Source organism: Rhipicephalus microplus, chromosome 9 (assembly GCF_043290135.1).
Source record: "Rhipicephalus microplus isolate Deutch F79 chromosome 9, USDA_Rmic, whole genome shotgun sequence".
NCBI classification, from domain to species: domain Eukaryota; kingdom Metazoa; phylum Arthropoda; class Arachnida; order Ixodida; family Ixodidae; genus Rhipicephalus; species Rhipicephalus microplus.
Genome location: NC_134708.1, coordinates 41245045 through 41258863, shown reverse-complemented (window position 1 = coordinate 41258863; position 13819 = coordinate 41245045). Strand labels below are relative to the sequence as shown.

At 45.4% G+C, this 13819-nt stretch overlaps 1 protein-coding gene across 2 annotated transcripts in view; it reads left to right on the top strand.

Annotated features, from left to right (window-relative positions):
- The window catches only part of LOC119163739 (uncharacterized), a 124763-nt gene that overhangs the window by 52528 nt on the left and 58416 nt on the right, over positions 1-13819 (top strand). The window lies entirely within an intron of this gene.

Sequence of the window (13819 nt, the reverse complement as noted above, 5' to 3'; positions counted from 1 at the left end):
TAAGCGTGTGCACGGGGAGAGAGGGCAATGGGGGGGGGGGCACCCCTCTTTAGTCATCGAAGGGAAGGGAGGGGGGCGAGAGAGAGAAATTGAGAGAAAAGGCAGGGATGTTACCCAATCTCTGCCCTATACATTGACGTAACCTACCCTCCTACCGCCCCCCCCCCCCCCTGTGGAACCCTGCGCATGTCTATAGAGTAAAGGGGAAAAAATATCCACAATACAATACAATAATATAATGGTTTGTTTTCTACAGTGATGCAAGGCAAGTACAAAGCATAATAAACAAGGAGACCCTAAGATAAAGAAAAAATTAAAGTCGGGGAATTCATGTTAGCCTCTGTACAATAAAGCGTAGACCAAATATTGGCAACTAAACCCTACTAAAATATGCAAAAGCAAATAGATCATATTATTCGCACAACAGAAAACTTGAAGGTCTCTATCATCTTATGCTACCATGATAGAGACCGAGAAAACGTATTTACGGCACTTCTTACTTCGTGTTCAGATTTGAAAGTTATAGGAGAATAGGTGGCGTCAGCGCCGCTTGTGCGAAAATCATGAACTCGTCAGTGAACCTAATTATTAAAAATTGTAGAAAAATATACACAGACGACTAGTTGAATTGGGATTGTCTCCATTCTAATGATAATAACTACAACCACTACCACACTAGTAAAACTACAATAACTGCTACTAGTTTTGTTATTATGATAACAATGATGAAATTATTACCATCATCAACCGTTGAAGAAAGGAACACCAGAGAGAAAAAAAAAAGATCCACTTTTAAGGAATGCAAATGCCATTGGGGAGAGAGATTACTTGAGAAGGAATGATTCATAATACAAAGCTCGCATTTGCCGGACGAAGGTCATTCGAATCGGAGAACAAGCGACACGTGCTGCCCCCTTGTCCTAGATGAAATCGATGCATCCGGGCTGCAAAGTGAAATGAAACGATCAGTGCGCCGCGTTTAGGCGCAATATACGCCTCATTCTCGAGCGAGCCTCCAGGTAAACGTGTTTAATACGCGTGATCGATTAATATCGAGAAAGTTAGCGACGCCGAAGCGTCATCTATACACTATGTTGGTTGAGGGAGGAGAGGGTCAGTGTAATTAATAACTCGGGCGAAGAAACTCGTGGGGGAACGAGAAACGACGAGAAAGCGGCAGGGAAACGGCCGAAGATGCGAGAGAACGCACCAAGTGGGTGAACAATGGAATTTCCGTGGCCCCTTTTCCGCTTTGGCATTCTTTTGAAACTGGTCGGCGACGCGACTGCAGCTTTAGTTTTCTTTCTTTATTTCTGTCTCCCTGTTCTCTCTCTCTTTCGTTTTTTCTTTCCTTCTTTTTTTCTTTGTGTTTTCAATTAGCGTCGCATCGCATTCTATGCGAACGTATACGCGTGCGCGAAGTTCTCTCTGGTCTTGCGCGCATGCTCCGTGCTGTCCCGCCGCGGAATTCTAATGAGGCACAGCCACGACGTCACATTTCAGGGTCGTTGGGTGCGCTCCGAAATTAAAGCCGAACAGGGACCGACAAACAACAAATAGAATAAGATAACAAAAAAAAAAAAGCGGAGAGACATGGAACGTGGCGTGTGTGGTATGATACAAAGGAACGGCACACACTCTCGTGAGAATGGAGGAGCCTTTTTTTGTTTTTTTAAAAGAAGTTTAAAATGATGACAACTCGGTCGCTGCGGAAAAGCGCGCACTCTCTATGGGCGGACGCTCTTCGTGAATTCTGCGTGGAACGAAATTGCGTGCAGGGCGTCCGAAAAGGGCAATGCATCTGTATGCGCGTGCAAGCGGCTGTGGGGTTACAAGATTAGAAAGCTTAGCTATACTGCATACAAGATTTTGAAGCCGCATTACACATGCCTATTGGTACTACGCCATGATACGCGATTCAGATGTGTGTTTGGTGAAATGAATACGCACGTTGGAACTGAGTTACTCAGTACTGTGCGGGTTCACAATTTATGTGGGCCTACATCCCTCTCGCGAATGTACCGTCACGTACTATTCAAATGAAAGCAAGGTTAAGTGAAACGCGTTTTTTTTTTGCCACGCGATATATTGACACGATTACACCCTTCCCGCATAACTTGAGGCCTCAACTCTCCATGGTTAATACCAGTGCCGTTGACTGAAATTCGCTTCGAAAAGGGGCAGGGGGCACGGGCTGGGTGTGTCACCCCCTGACAACGCATTGGCAAACACGGACCCGGCGGTCCGAGATAAATCTAGAGCTATCTCACGTCAAACCTATTTCGCTTCGTAAGTTCTTGCGCGCGATTTCTTTAAGCCGGCGCTTAATATAGAACATGTGAAACGGTTGCTTTAGGGACGTCTAAGGGTCGTTCCAGGCAACTCAGAGTCTGCCGCGTGGAATACGGGAAGTAAGCGATTGGTAGTGGTTTACGTGCCAAAACCACGGTTTAAGACGCACTACGTCATAGTTGGGGGGGGGGGGGAGAGAGCGGGGAAGGGGGTTTGAATTAACTTAGATCACGCGGTGTCGCTCAAACGGGCGTCTAAATCGAAGCACATGAGTATTCTTGGCATCACGTACCCATCGGAATTCCGTGGCTCTGAATCGAACCCGCCGCCTCGAGATGAACATTCCGAACAGGGTTACCGATTCCGATTAAAATAAGCGAATTTATGCTTTATCATATGGTGGGTTTGGGACGTTAAACCAACATATCAATCAATCAATCAATCAATCAATCAATCAATTTGTGATTTTTTTATTTCGTGGTGTTGCTTGCCAAACTTTCCAGTTGATTATCGCATATTTTGTGCTTATTTGCATTTTCTCAGCAAACAGTTATTTTGGTGGTCATCACGTTCACCAATGCGCATTTGTAGTTCGCTAATGGCATGTTTGTCGACGACTTTGAGTAGCCGAGTGAATATATATGGGGCTGATTTCGCACCTCCTCTGTGCGCACGCCTATGGTTGGTCGGCAAAGTCGAACATGCGTTGGGGGAGTTAACAAGCAACGCTAAGCAAGCGCTGCCAAACGTGCCTTCAATCAACCGAACCGAGGCTGCCCCGGAGACAACAGTAAATAGTAGCCGTGCGATTGCGTTCTTAGTTGAGCATATTTTTGCTGGACCAAACAATCAGGCGACCTATTAGGCTTTTCTTCATATTTCGGAAAATTTGTTGTGTTTTCGCTTCTTTTAAGCTTGTTTCGTGGTGAGTTTTCGCTCATTTGCTCGATAGCGTCTGGAAACGCTGATTCTGAACAAAAGGAAGGAAAGTACATGAGATAATCCCTAGAATGATGTCTCTTTCTGGCACGCATTGCACTCAACTTCTTGTTACAAAAGTCGCGTTGTTTACGCACGAGTGGAAACAGACGGCCGGCAAGTCAAGATAAAGCCGAGCAGGCAGGCAGCTGATGGAAAAAGGGCGAGGGGCACGACAGGTTGAGGGCGGATTAGCATTTGCAGGAGCCCTGCCTCGTCCGCTTGAAAACCGGGACACCCGGGAAAGGAGAATAGAGTAGCGGCGGCATTATGGCTGCAGCGAAAGCGATTAGCAAAATTAGGAGACGCTACCCGCTACCGCTCACATAGACGGCGCTCGCGTGCGAAGGGGCTCCTTTTTTTGGCGGGCACGTACAAGACGAGGTACAGACGTCACATGGACGTCTTGCTGTAGCTTGGCTGCAGACGGGTCCGAAAAGCCGCTCACTTTTTATTTTGTTTTGTCTGACCTGGTCCTTGTTAGACACACTCGAAACGTCATCCGGCGATTTAAAAGTTGAAAGAACCCGATTTTCAAAGGTCACGGGGTGGTAATTAAAAGTAGCAAACTTGGAATAGCTAGGAGCACATTTTATTGTAGCGTTTTGTTCAGAGTCAGTGCTTTCACGGCGCCCTGGAAAACCGTAACTAAGAAAAGAAGAAAAGAAAGAGGTAAGAAGAGATTAAGACACGAAGTGAACTCGAAGGTTAGAAATAAGCGCGACTGTTCGAAAGTTTCAGTCGTAAAGTAGCAAGGAATAACGAGGGACGGAGTTCCTGATCAGGGATTTGAGAATATTTATGACTGAGGAGAAATTGTGGTGTATGCAGACACATTTTTGTGCAGTATCTATCTATCTATCTATCTATCTATCTATCTATCTATCTATCTATCTATCTATCTATCTATCTATCTATCCGCTTACGTGCGAGTGCTCTCGGGATCACTCCCTTAACTTTGGGTAAAACTAAAACAGTACGGTAGAGCAAGATGCTTTGACGAATATGACGCACTGGTTACGACATAAATAATGTTCTAATCCCGCTGGCTAGGTCGTCAAACTCTTTTCACCATACGTGTTGCACATACCTGCGGGTGGGATCGCGTCGCAGGCGTGCGGGTACGTGCCGCAGGTGATTGACAGTTTATGTTTACCCAAGGACGGCGAGAACGGGCATAGGTAACTTGAAGCGCGCCAGCTTTTAGAGAAAGCTGACATCGGCAGCGTTGACCCAATGAATGCAAATAATAAATGTCGGGGTCGTAGGAGGAATCGAACCCCAGCATTCTGCGTGGCACTCAAGTATTCTACCACAGAGCCACGCCAGGTTTTGTAACTGTACTTTTGAACTAGGCCCTAATGCTCGTGAAACAGTGCCGTCTATCCAACTATAAAAACATTACATATGTACTCCTATGATACAGCCGTCACGTCGGGTTAACGTCGATCGTAGTTGGGCGCCACCCGCTGAAGTTGACTTATGTAGCAGTGTCGAGGGGCTACCATCCTCGCAAGCAGCAGCACTTTATGTCATCTTACCGCTTCAGGTGTTGCTGATATTCTTGTTGCTGTTGGCATCATTACGCAACTGTGAAAAGCTGGTTATAGGAAACACGCGGCTCGTTAACGCATGTATGTCCATGGGTTTATACATATATTTAGCGCCACATCGGAACGTATAGCAGTCAATAATAAAATGACAACATCGACACCTTCCATCCAAATGCTTCGCGTGACATCGATTCCCCAAAGTACGTGGGTTCTGTCGAATTTTTCTTACTTTTTGGAAACTTGAGTTGGGCTGCAATAACTTGCAACCGAAAGTTTTTTCGGAGGTCAAATGCACACGCGAACTACAGCTAGGCCAAGCGCTTTCTCACTCCGAATGATTTCCCAGTGGGACGATTGATGTTTCTACCGGGCGCGGTAGGCGCGCGCGGCACTTAAGCTCAGTCAATCACGGCGGCTTGCTAACACCTCTGCACACAGAGTGCACGCAAGCAATACAGCCCGAATGTATAAGCCCCCCTCCACCCCGCTTTCATTCCCCCCCCCCCCCCCTGATCTTATTAACCCCTCCTCTGGGTGTAGTGGTTCACTCGTAGTGACAGAACTTATCGGACGCCCGTGGTGCTGACGCAATCAACATGTTCCGAGAGCGTCTCGTGATTGCAGTCTGCCTAGCGTGTTGAGATCGATGTCAGATTTGCATATGTGAAGGGCGCTCGTGCGTTTGCAACGCAATGGCTCCGCTCTTTCGGCGAACGCAATCGTAGTTGGGCAAATTTAAAACGCAAACCGCTCCGACTCGCTCACAACTTATGCATTTTTGTAGGGGATTGGAGAACATTGAGAACTACGGTAATTCGGATAATTCAGTTTTCGATACGATTCCCAAGGCATTAATATTTTTGGATATGCACCATGAAACCACTTGACAGGTGTTAAAATACCAGAAAGAATTAGCTGTGTCAAACTTGACTTAACTTCCTGCACAAATGGCCCCACTGTTTACAACTCAATTTGCCCTTTGCCTATTATTATTATTATTATTATTATTATTATTATTATTATTATTATTATTATTATTATTATTATTATTATTATTATTACTTTGCTTTACGTAGACGATTCTAGTATTCGTATCCGAAAATTTTAGATTCGCAAAGAACATCTACAATACGAAATATTTGAACACAACAAAACCTAATCATATCTATTAAAATCAAATGGAAGAATTGCATACGTTGGCTAAATTTCACAAAGTGTGGTGCTCTATACGGTTAATTCGTTTCTGCTAACATGTTTTACTGATAAAAGTTTTTTCTCGCAATGTTTAGCCGTTCGTCTCCGAAAATATTCGAAAAAATGTTTGATTCGCACTCGGCTTTCATCGAATTCGCTTCGCGATGGGAAAAAAATTCATTTTGGCACGAGCCTAACGTTTAGGTTGCTCAGGATTCATTCGAACTCAGTCTTAACGAAGATCTACTCATGCGAATTTATTTTAATTTAAATTCCTAGATATTCTGGCCAACCAAACTAACTCGCATTTAAGTGGACTCACCCTAACCGAATTATACTTTGGCCGACTGCCAATTACTTAAGCAAACTTCCTGTAATGAATGACCTCATTTAGTTTGAACATGGAAGAAGCTTAAACGAAAAAAAAGAAGTAGGCAATAAAAATAACTGTGGGCATTTTACCTCGAAATCATGGTATGATTATTAGGAACGCCTTAGTTGAAGGCAGCCAACATTTTGACAATCTAGCGTTTTTTATTGTGCACCTAAGCACACGGGCCTCTAGCAGTGTGTCTATCAAATGCGGCCACAGCGGCTAGGATTCGATCCCGCGACCCTCGGGCCAGCAGTCGAGTGCCATAATTATTAGCAACCGCGGCGAGTGACAGATACCTAGTTTATGTCCATATTCTAGCTACTTTTGCACAGTGAATGTATATATAACAATATAACGTGAAACGGTGGGTCCGATCGCTAACACGTAAATCAAAAGAAAAAGAGGCAGTGTTGCCGACGAGTTCAGACTGCTTTCGCACTGAAAAACACCGAAAAGTTCCATCTATCCGTCTGTCCATCCATTCATCCGTCTATCTGTCCGTCTATCCATCTGTCCATCCATTCATCCGTCTATCTGTCCGTCTATCCATCTGTCCATCCATTCATCCGTCTATCTGTGCGTGTATCCATCTGTCCGTCCATTCATCCGTCTATCTGTCCGTCTATCCATCTGTCTATCCATTCATCCGTCCATCTGTCCGTCTATCCATCTGTCTATCCATTCATCCGTCCATCTGTTAGTCTATCCATCTGTCCATCCATTCATCCATCTATCTGTCCGTCTATCCATCTGTCAATCCATTCATCCGTCTATCTGTCCGTCTATCCATCTGTCCATCCACTCATCCGTCTATCTGTCCGTCTATCCATCTGTCCATCCATTCATCCGTCTATCTATCCGTCTATCCATCTGTCCATCCATTCATCCGTCTATCTATACGTCTATCCATCTGTCCATCCATTCATCCGTCTATCTATCCGTCCGTCCGTCCGTCTATCCCTCTGTCCATCCATTCATCCGTCCGTCCGTCCGTCTATCCATCTGTCCATCCATTCATTCGTCTATCTGTCAGTCTATCCATCTGTCCATCCATTCATCCGTCTATCTGTCCGTCTATCCATCTGTTCATCCATTCATCCGTCTATCTGTGTCCGTCTATCCATCTTTCCATCCATTCATCTGTCTATCCATCTGTCCATCCATTCATCCGTCTATCTGTGTCCGTCTATCCATCTGTCCATCCATTCATCCGTCTATCTGTCCGTCTATCCATCTGTCCATCCACTCATCCGTCTATCTGTGTCCGTCTATCCATCTGTCCATCCATTCATCCGTCTATCTATCCGTCTATCCATCTCTTCATCCATTCATCCGTCTATCTATCCGTCCGTCCGTCCGTCCGTCCGTCTATCCCTCTGTCCATCCATTCATCCGTCCGTCCGTCCGTCTATCCATCTGTCCATCCATTCATCCGTCTATCGGTCAGTCTATCCATCTGTCCATCCATTCATCCGTCTATCTGTCCGTCTATACATCTGTTCATCCATTCATCCGTCTATCTGTGTCTGTCTATCCATCTTTCCATCCATTCATCCGTCTATCCATCTGTCCATCCATTCATCCGTCTATCTGTGTCCGTCTATCCATCTGTCCATCCATTCATCCATCCATCTGTGTCCGTCTATCCATCTGTCCATCCATTCATCCGTCTATCTGTGTCCGTCTATTCATCTGTCCATCCATCCGTCCGTTCGTCTATCCATCCGTCCGTCTGTCTATTCATCTGTCCATCCATCCGTCCGTTCGTCTATCCATCCGTCCGTCCGTCCGTCTATCCATCCGTCCGTCCGTCCGTCTATCCATCTGTCCATCCGTTCATCCGTCCGTCCATCCGCCCGTCCGTCCGTCCATCCGTCCGTCCGTCTGTCTGTCTGTCCGTCTGTCCGTCCGTCCGTCCGTCCATCATTATCTCTGTTCAAAATTTCTTGACGTTTCTTATCCTGATATGCTTAGGACCTATATGTACATCCGGCACCAGAGTTTAAAATTACACGTATAAGCGTCTCGCGCCCCATGTCTACAAGATCGTAATGGTGCTACCATGTTCGGAAATCGCGTCCACGTGCCACTAATATTCACGAAGGAGGACATGGTAAGTTAGAGGTTACAGCTTATTCAGACGCGCAGCCTTTGATACAAAGCCTATACCTTCCATAGTGCTATTACTGTCGCTACATGTATAGCTGCAATCTCGATTTATTAGTCACTACACATACATTTACCTTATCGAGCAAGACGCTATAAATCAAACGTCATATACTCCACGTTTTCTCACGGGAAATCTAGCTTGGTTAGCGAAAGCGCAGCCAATTAACGAAAATCCGAACAAACGCCTGTTTTCTGCCCACCTTCATTAACGAAGTGTGTGCACAAAAGCCAAGGTGATGTCTTGCATAAATATTGAATAGGCTTTTTTTTCGTTAGTGCCATTTTTATATCAGCCATGTAGACTACTTATAGGTGCCCTTGCACCGAGAATTTCCTTCACCACCATCGGGACCAGAACCACACTAACAGAAAGCTTGAATACCAGCTCTTCTTCCTCGATTAGGTAAGAAATACGTCAGCTAAGCAAAAAAGAATAAAAAGTTATCGTGGTTGGAAGCTACCGTCGCAAAGAGCTCCGCTTCATTTCCTACTGCTTTACATGCACAACGAAGAAAAATAATCGTTCTCAGTCGGAAGAAATCGAGCGGCTGCGCGCGCATAATTAATGAACCACTCCTGGATAAAGGTAACATGGCTCAAGAAAAGGAAGAGCATAAATAAGCGAAACTCTGAAGTCGGATAACGAAGAGCGCGCCCTCTTGCGAAGTAGAGGGCACGCGAATCATTAACGCGGTTGAGATAGCAAACGACTCGACTTTCCTCTAATAGGCTTCGAACGCCTGCATTACATACATACATACATACATACATACATACATACATACATACATACTTGTACATACATACTGGTATGTATGTATGTATGTATGTATGTATGTATGTATGTATGTATGTATGTATGTATGTATGTACGTACGTATGTACGTATGTACGTATGTACGTATGTATGTAATTGATAGATTGATATATGGGGTTTAACGTCCCAAAACCACTATATGATTATGAGAGACGCCGTAGTGGAGGGCTCCGGAAATTTAGACCACCTGGGGTTCTTTAACGTGCACCGAAATCTGAGCACACGGGCCTACAACATTACCGCCTCCATCAGAAATGCAGCTGCCGCAGCCGGGATTCGAACCCGCGCCCTGCGGGCCAGCAGCCGAGTACCTTAGCCACTAGACCACCGCGGCGGGGCTATGTATGTATGTATGTATGTATGTATGTATGTATGTATGTATGTATGTATGCATGCATGCATGCATGCATGTATGTATGTATGTATGTATGTATGTATGTATGTATGTATGTATGTATGTATGTATGTATGTATGTATGTATGTATGTATGTATGTATGTATGTATGTATGTATGTATGTATGTATGCATGTATGTATGTATGCATGTATGTATGTATGTATGTATGTATGTATGTATGTATGTATGTATGTATGTATGTATGTATGTATGTATGTATGTATGTATGTATGTATGTATGCGTGTACATATATACGATAGCAAAATTGTAAAAAAAATGTTCAGGGGGAACGGCTCACCCCCCCTCCCCCAGGCTACGCCACTGGCTGAATATTGGCTGCTGGGGGAGAGGGATGGCTTTCGCTTCCGAATCGTCTTATGCGAAAGCACAACACTGCGCTTCTGTTACTCGATAAAGTTCTACTCGGTTACGTGCGGTAGCTGTGAAAAGGCTGATGTGACCGCTGACTTTGCTGTCACATTTTTCAATGTCATGCAGCGAGAGTATGCGGAAACAAATAACGACGCTAAAACAATGCGAAGGGCTAATGTAAGGAAAGTATCACGGGTAACATTCGTACCGAGGCGTTTCCTTCGTAGCATGTACATGGGACTATCGTCGTGGAGGGGCAGGGCGCTGCGCTTCGTGCAGGTGTTCATTTCGAAATCTACTTCCACCGTAAGTTACGCGAGCCGTTTGTCTTCAGAATATCACCGTAGAGGGAACAAGGGAATGGAGAAACGAACGAGGGAGTTAAAGAAGGGAACGAAGCTCGGGAAAAAGTGCGACGAAAGAGATCTCGGTGGAAATCCCATGTTCGCTGACGAGAGCTTCCCAGCCCCTTTCAACCTCTTTTTGATTCCCTCCTTGGCCAGCGACAGTGGAACTCTCAGTCCCTGCTTCGAGACCACTCTTAACTCAGGCGGAATGCCTGCCGGGCAAGCAAAGGGGCATGTACTGCCGCGAAATGATGAGGCAACAGAGGAGAGGAATGGAGATAAATGGCGGAAACAAACAAATCCGAAAAAGAAAGAGGTAGGAAAGATGGTGGCAAAGCCCAGAGAGCGAACGAGTGGTGGCGGTGGTGGTTTGCGGCCTCCAAAATTATGGCCTCATTTGCGCGCGAGATTGTGCGCTCAAGGGTGTGGTTTTTTTGGGGGGGCCCCCTTCCCTCCCCTTTCCTGGGAGAGTGAGGTTGGGGGAGAAGTTTATGGGCGTGGCGCGTACCACAACTTTTGCTTAGCGGGAGGTTTCTTTTCGTTTGTGGTCCCGCGAAATTGGGAGTTTATTTTGCTTCGATTGCGAAGGTGAGAGAACGTAAACGTAAAAGCAAACACGTAAGATGAAAAGGCCAAGACTCGAGGAAGAGAGTGGGGATACGAGGAAAGGAATTAGGGAGACTGGCCAGGACGGAAGGAAGTCTGCAAGACAGAGACAGGTGCGCCGGTAGCGGGTCTCATTATAGCACTGGGTCAAGGGCAGTACCGTTGTCTCCCAGTCTTCTGGAGATTGCATATATAAAGCAGATCTTTGCTCATGGATCTTGCATGAACACCGCGGGTCTGAACGCTCTGCGGTGAAGCAAGCTTGTTCCCTTTTTTTTATTTTTTCGGGATTCAACGAGGCGGCGAGTGAGGCAATCTGGGTCTGGGTCTATCCACTTGTCTTCCCTATTTCGGGAGCAGCGCGCTCGAGACCACTGTGGCGGCAAACGAAGTGGCAGGGCTATTCAAGTATAGACTAACCCGACCGAACAAGTTGGCCGAGTGTAAGAGATTGCTAAGCTAGGTAGCAGAAATAGATCCATTCAGCCATCCACCCAACCACCCACCCACCTACCCGCTGTTCATGACCTCGTCTTGTATGCATTTACCGGGTGCCGTAGATAACTCAAGGCTTGAAAAACAAAACAAAAAACACATGCGCTCACCCGACGAAGACGCGACTACAATCACGGTACGCGAGCTGGCATATCACGGGGAATTTTTCGGTACTCGGCGGGCATCTGTGAGCAGAAGAAAAACACCGTAACTTAACAGATACAAAGTTTGAAATGTGTAATGATAAGTGCTGCAAACTGACCAGCGTTTCCTAATTAGTATTTTTGACGCAGCTTCGTTGCTTTAAATGCGAGCTAACCTTGCTCGGTTATTTGATTAAGCAGAAAACAAACAAACAAGCAAAGACATAGTATGACTCCATGCTATAGTCAGCGGCATTCATTTGGTCATACCTAATTGATCAAGCACAAAACAACCAAACAAGCAAAGATGGTATGGCTCCATGCAATAGTCAGCAGCATTCGTTCGGTCGCGCCGTCATAAAGTGTGCGGGGATATTTTTAAACTCCGCTTAGAGTTAGCCGGGGGCACCCGGTGTACAAAACGAAGCCGTGCACCAGAACCAGCACTGTGTTTGGAAATTCGTGCTCGACGTCGATGACACTTTCAACACTAACGAAAAATAGCCTGGGCCTCTATTCCGTTTGTCAGGCTAAAGGCGTAGCGCTTATGGCTGTGGTATGTATCTGCAGAGGAGTTGCTTTCATGAGAGTGCGTCGTTCCTTTGTTCCGAGGAGCCTGTAGGCAGCTCTTGCCGAGTTCAGCGGTAGAAAGTATACACGCAGTGGCTATTATCGTAGCGGCAACTACGAGCACGGATTGTTGTGAAAACTGCGGCGAACTAATATCGATTACAAATACAAAGACCTTTATTTGTACATACGCACACCTTTATTTAATTTCAACTTTTTTTTTGATCGACGCGCAAGTGAAACTGAACAGTGACTGCGGACATAACTCTACGCCGTTCCCCGCACTCGCATATCTTTCTTGGTTTATTAATGAAAGTGGTTCGTTTCGCTGAGTCATATAAGCTTTTCTCTCTCTCTCTCTCTCTTTCCTTTCTCAAAGCGTCTTAGAAGTTGTGAAGTTTAGCTCACCGAGCACACAAAGAAAAGGAAAGAGTTTTTGAAAACTGTTTCGATACGGCATTCGCTGCCCTCTTTTCTATAGTGTGAGACTGAGCGCTGCTGGCATGCGAATTAGTTTTGGTACCGTCGTGCAATGCGTTTCGCGAAATTGAAGCGGCAGGATTCGCGTTGCTAGCATAAAAAATTAACGCAATGGTAGCTTGCTGTGTGCTGAAATACCGAGCTGTCGGTAAGACCCGACCAATCGGTTGTAGAAACGCAGAACGGGCTTCTCTGGAATACTTGCTGAGGGAATGATTGCAGTGAAGGCACATTTTTCGGGAGCGAGCGTGCTTGGAGCTAACGTGAGCCAGTGTTGTATTTAATTTTTTTTTGAGGGGGGGGTGGGGGGGGGGCTCAGTCAATGATTGAGTAGGTGCACAGTTATGCTGAGCGCATTAAGCCTACGTGGTGTATTCTGTAAGAGCAAAAAAAAAAAGATCCATACTTTTGATTGAATGCGCAAGAACCGTGTTGTACATTGCCGGCGTTTGCTGATCGTAAGTCGAGAGAACACTCGCGTAATGTTTACAGATGTTTTGGTCAAGCAGTTATTTTGTAAATGTGAAACGCGAGATTAACTGTCTTCTATTTCACCCACTGTGCTTTTATATACAGGTATTTGTACCTAGGATCGATATCGCTTAGTATGTAGGCATAAATGCTAGTGCGATTAAAAGGCTACGGTTTTCTGAAAGAAGTGGCTTATTATTATAAGAAACTTTGCGACTTTTTTTGGACGCCGATGTACTCTGGCTCCAGCATTCGCAAGTGTAGAGCGTGGCCTTTTTGTTCTGTATGAGTGACTTGCAAAATGATTGGTTGATTTATTGGTTCATTGATCGAATGATTGACTCATTCATTCACTGACCGCTTGATTTATTTATTGATTGGCTCTGTGACTGGCTGAATGATTGACCAATTTATCAGTCTTACGATGGACTGAACAATCGATTGAATTATTGACTCATTGATTGATTGAGTGATTGGCTCAGCGACTTTTATTATGACTGGTTTATTTTGTTGGTTCATAATTGACTGACTGTCACTCATTCACCGACAGATTGATT